This window comes from Ascidiella aspersa, chromosome 7, assembly GCF_963924565.1.
Source record: "Ascidiella aspersa chromosome 7, kaAscAspe10.2, whole genome shotgun sequence".
NCBI classification, from domain to species: Eukaryota; Metazoa; Chordata; class Ascidiacea; order Phlebobranchia; family Ascidiidae; genus Ascidiella; species Ascidiella aspersa.
In genome coordinates, this window is record NC_139453.1 from 19,341,163 (window position 1) to 19,347,162 (window position 6,000).

Genomic DNA, 6,000 nt, shown 5'->3' on the forward strand with positions numbered 1-6,000 from the left:
CAAACATATTGCTTTCTTGCCGAATTGGGTGAAAAAGTTCTTGGGCATCCAATCCTTGTTAAATTCGCAACTTTACGTATTTTGGGAAAATCCAAGGGAAAATATTGATGGTAAATCTAATTTGGGAACAAAGCAACAATACCTAAAGCAGAAAAATCAATAATACCATAGTATAACACCAACGACATAACAAAGCCAAATACGCAGCAACACCACGACAAAATAAGAACTTAATCGTCTGAATAAAAGACATAAATCTGTCGGAATAAGTCATAAATTCTTCGGAATAAGGCCTTAAAGGCCACAATAACGCCTGAAACTGTAGGAAGAGGGTATTGGACGATCAGGAGCCCTTGGTATGGCATCGGCCGTTTTGGTGTTTACGTTTGGGCGATAGCGCTTTTGTTTTGGCACCTGATTTCTGGCCCTGTGTGGGGTTAGAAAATGGGTTATGGTTGTAGTTATCAGGTTTAGTGATGGTTAGGTAGTTATCAGGGTTAGTGATGCTTAGGCAAAATGTTTTATAGCCGTGATTCTGGTCATTTAGGTCGTTACTACGACGGGCTTATGACTTTTTCCGATTTAGACAGTATTACGACTGATGTTGTTTTTATTTCGATCTTATGGCTATTTTCGATCTTATGGCCTCTAGTTTTAACCCAGAACACAGAACTAAAGACTAACTAACAACCACTATTATTTGACGTAGTAATCAAGTAGTGGGAGATTTGCAGCAGAATGTTCCGCGGGCCACATTATCATGTAAGACCAGAAACTGCCTGCGGGCCGCTCAAAATCCCATCGCGGGCCGGTCCGGCCCGCGGGCCGTATGTTGCCCGCCCCTGCTCTAGGCCCTAGAGTAAGACTATAGGCTACAATTTTTTTTCTAGCTTTCGTCAAAGCAAAATCATACAAAAGTTCATCAAAATTTATCTGTTTAAGTTTGTCACTCTCAATGCACAGAATGCTCAGTGCGGACAACCTTTTTTAGACATTGTCGATCTCAGTTTATTTTTGATGCTTTTGAGCCTTGAGAAAAATCTCTCTCCTGAGCAGTTAGAGACCATTAATCTTAGAAACAGTCTTAATATTGCTTCCACATTAGAAAAGGCAGTGTTTATTTCTTTATTTTGTCTCCATGAGACAAATAAATAGATTGCTCTTCTGTACAGGTAATTGTGTTTGTCTCACGTGCAAATGAAATTGTAGAAGCTCATCAGTAAGTTTCGGTTCAACATCTTACGGATACGCTTCCTTTAAAAGTTATACGCCTCGTACAATTTCTACCTTAGTTGCTTTCAGATTAGCAAGAAAGAGGGACATTTGTGCAATGTCACTGTACACATTAGCTCTTATTCTTAAATTGGCTTCAAGTGCGTCGAGCATAGGGACAAAGGAATTTATTTTAAACATTTCCTTTGCAGAAAGTTCACTTAAAGCGTCAGGTGCATTTCTTTGTCTCCTATAGTGACAGCTCTGTAGTAAATATTCGGCAAGTTTGCTTTTGCTTCCTGATCAAAATCGTCAAACCCATCTATAATTTCGCTTAGAAATCAGAGATTTAACAGCTGGTACATGTAAACGACGCGTTTGTCTAAATTTGTCAATGGTTGGACTACATCAGGGGTCGGCAACCCCCTGGGCACGCCAAATGATTTGTTATATCACCTTAAGAAAGTACAACATTACATTACTACCACATCAATAACATTATTATTATATCACCAACACTAGCTCTAACTAAATGGTTGCACAAATGCACACATTTCCAGTTCGATCTGCAGTGTTTGTGTCACAACTTAGTGTCTTAACTCTTGTATTTAACATTATTTTTGTTGGGGTTAAACTTGTTGTTTACGCCGAACCGTTAGTAGTACGTCACAATGCCCTAAAATTGGCGTGATGTCGACTGCGATAAAACAGGGCATTCTACATTATTAAGCATGTGTATTTTTGTGTGACTGAGAAACCAGACTAAAAGCGAAACTGCGCAGGGTTATGGTATCTTTTACTTATGAAATTAGATTTTTAATAGCGTCTTCCAAGGTACGTAAATTAGAAGTCAGATCACAGCAGGGCTGCAGAGTTGGATTCGGGACTCGACTAAGACTAGTTAAAACTATCCGAGTCCCGAGTCTGAATTTTGAAACTGATATTACCGCAAACTGCAAATTGTAATGGTGGAATAGCATATGATGGCTTGTTTTCCATGACCTTTATGAGTGGATTGCTGAAAATCCATCTTGTTTTTGTTGCATAAGTTGGCGGTACACAGGCTGTAGAATCTGACCCGGACTCGGGACTCTATGAAATTGTACATTTGGCTGAGGTCGGACTCGGGTTGTTTAAAACCAAACATAGAAAAATGTTTGGCACTCGAGTTGTTGATGTTTTAAAATTATTCATATATTGGCACACTGCATACGAAAGGTTGTCGACCCCTGGACTACATAATAACTTAATACCTATTGTTAGTTTATCGCACAATTTAAATTGCTAAACGCGAACTAAAATAATTACAACATCACGCCACTTTTGATGCAATGTTACGTAATACGAACGGATCGACAAACAAATATTATTAAGAGTACAATATTTATAAATTTTTAGGGGTTTATGGCATCTGTGGCCCCCTGGCTGAGCCTATGACAGTCACACATCCACTCCTTTTTTACCAATCTCTTTGAACGTAACGTGTTATTTTTTTGTCCAGTCGTCTGATGCAAACCGTTTACATGTGAAACAGATTTGCCTTTATTTATGACTCTAACTTTAGATTAATTGAAAGTGTAAATTTTCCTCCATGTGAGGCACTGCCTCACCTGCCTCCCCTGACCACACGTCCCTGCCCATTACCCACCAATAACCCCTAACAGGACCAAAAATCCGGTAAAAAAACAGTGGCGCCCAAACATCGTCACTAAAACGGCAGATGCTAGACCGACGGATTGTGTTACAGGCGTTATTTAGGCCTTATTCAAATGATTTTAGGACGTATTCCGGCAGATTTAGGTCGTATTCACACGATTTCGATCTTATGCTGTACTGGATATTACTGCGTGTTTGACTATATTATGTCGTTGGTTTCAATACTATGGTTTTATAGATTTTCTGCTTTAGGTATTGTTGCTTTTTAGGTCTCATTGTTTGTTCCCGTTGGTTGTTGGTGTGTTTCACTATTTTATGCGCGACAAAATGTTTGTTTATTAAAAGTTTTGGTGCCGAAAGTTAAATTTTTCCTCGTAATTGTAACGAATTGTAATTTTTATCATACCAATTAACCATGCGGAGTAGTAGGCTATATTAAAACGAAGGTAAATATTTTTTAAATATAACAATATATTTAATTATTTTTGACTTTTTACCAGGTTTTTACGTACAGTTCGTGTTTAAACAAAATTTTAATCTGACAACCCTGCTACGGACAGGTAACTAACTCCTCGCGGACCGGTACCGGTCCGCGGACCGGCGTTTGCCGACCACTGCCTCAAGGGATAAATGATATATTACAAGTTTCACATAATATTTTTTGATGAATAGGGTATCAACTGAAAGGTCTTACTGAAAGTTACTCCTATGCTAAAAAAAACAACTGAAAGAAGCATACCTTCTGAATAAATTAACTTTTGTTGTCGATTTTTAAACGGGGCAAAACGGACCCCACTTATAAAATATAATTTATGTGCCATTGTTGTGTGGAAATGTCGGATCAAGGATTTGTGTTCAAGTGACGAGAAGAAATTTTCAGAGATATTGTCACAAGTTACGTCACAACGTGACGTCATAATTTAAGTATGGTATACATGGCGCCTTTATAGCTTGAAAATATTTTACTAAAGTAAGCCAAAACATACAAAAACAAACAAAATAGCACTATACTAAGTACTGGTAGCATTGTCACTCTTTCTAAGTTACATGGTTATAAATATAGGCCGTACCGTACGTAAACTGCCTTATATTTATCTTAATGTATACCAACTCATAAGTATTAAAACAAATAGCAATCGAGCTTTTTTACAACAGATATAGGTAAAATTTCTGATTATTTGGCCTTCCTACAAAACTGATCTAAACATATAAAATAATGATTTATTATTTAATTTTATTCAATTTCCAAAATGTCTTACTGAAAGGCTAATCAAAAATACAAACAGTGCAGTTTTAGGCTGTAATAACAGATTAACTTGCGAGGGGTCCGTTTTGCCCCACTTGGGGGTCCGTTTTGCCCCAACACTATCAGTCGCATGAAAACTTGGTTTCTTTAAAATCGATCAACTTAAAACGCCAACTGTTTCGGATTAACAAACACACCCTTACCTACAAATTATTTAGCAAAAAAAGTAATTATAAAGAGGGTTCTTCCGACAATTATTTATTCTGTACCGACGTTTCGATAACCTATCCAGGTAATCTTCATCAGGGCATATAAACTTTGTAACCTTGCAGACGTATATATACAGTGAAGAAAAACGACGAAAAAACAAGGTGGCAAAACGAGGCCAAAAAGGGAACAAGGCGCGAATAATGTGAAAACGTGAAAACCGGCTGCAGCCTTCTAATGGCCGCTACTCTTTATAACTAGTATAATGCCTAACTTTATAATTAATATAATGCAAATATAAAGGCAGCAACAGTATATTCAAAAAACGTAACTCCGTCTTTATTTGAACTTTACTAATAAACGCATCATTTTATTGCGCTATCCTTATATCAATACCCCCAAACACATTTTCTCCCCTCTCTGGTTTGTTCGAAATCGAATCAGTCTGATTTTTGTCGACAAACGTTTTTTCGACGATAGTCACTGTTAAGAAAACAAATATTGACGCTGTCAATTTTCGTTAACGAGAAAGGTTAGGGTCCGTTTTGCCCAGCTTTCCCCTAATAACATAACGTTGAGAAATAATGTATGTAAATTATAGGAAGTAACCTGGCATTGGTCTACTAGAATCTACCACAGCAAACATTATTTGGGTTGGGGTTTGGCTATGTTAAGCAATATTGGTAAATAATAATACTTGACCCAACCACACCCAAACTGACACCTTAACCTAAATATTATGCGTTGCTTTAATAAATGATTCAACGATGTGGTAGGATTCTCCGCAACCGGTATGCCTCGAAGTTCCCGGAGATGCACTCTTTAATGATCAACCAAATTAATGTGAAAAATGTATATGTCATCAAGGCAGGTAGTTTTGATCGTATAATTCTAACCCCACCCAATAATTACTCTTGGCAGCTAGTTCAAAATATATATTAAACGAAAAAGTACAAAGCACCGAGGTCGGGTTGGATTTTTTGAATGCTATAAACGCCCTCTGTAATTAGCCATTGCAAGGGGGCACACTTTTCAGGAGGTCGACTCGGAAATTTGGTAATTCGGCAAAACCGCAAAATCAGATGATAAAGGAATGTAGTACGTAAAATTTTTGCCGCCTTCGTCACGTTTCGTAACAAATCGCTCCTTTTCTATTTGCTACCTATGATATTTGCTGATGTTGTTTATTGTCGATCGACATACATTTCGTAGGTGTGCCGCAACTGGAAAAAGGTTTGGTGATCACTTTTCTAGACCAGTGCCAGTAATCCAACATTTTAATTGCATTAGCGCAGAGTAGCTTGCACAAGTGTGTTTAAAACCTTAACGCAATTAGTGTTATATGTAAAGTATTTGCTTTAATTTTTTTAAGCTATGCACCTACGTCCATAATTCAGAGAATGGGCGGTATGAAATAATATGGAGCGCAGGGAGGGACCACTATAAGAAAGGTTGGAAACACTGGTCTAATTGTTTCTCTTCAACTAATAGTTTTTTTTTTTTAGGCATTGTACAAACTTTATAGCTTTATATCATAGCAGTAGTCCAGCAATGCTAGTATTAAGGTACTAGTATTGCTGGACTACTGCTGACACTTATTAAGAGTTAAGGTCAAACGTTGTCAGCAAGGGTCAATGCGATTTTAAACACCTCAATTTCACTGCAAAAATGTATTACAA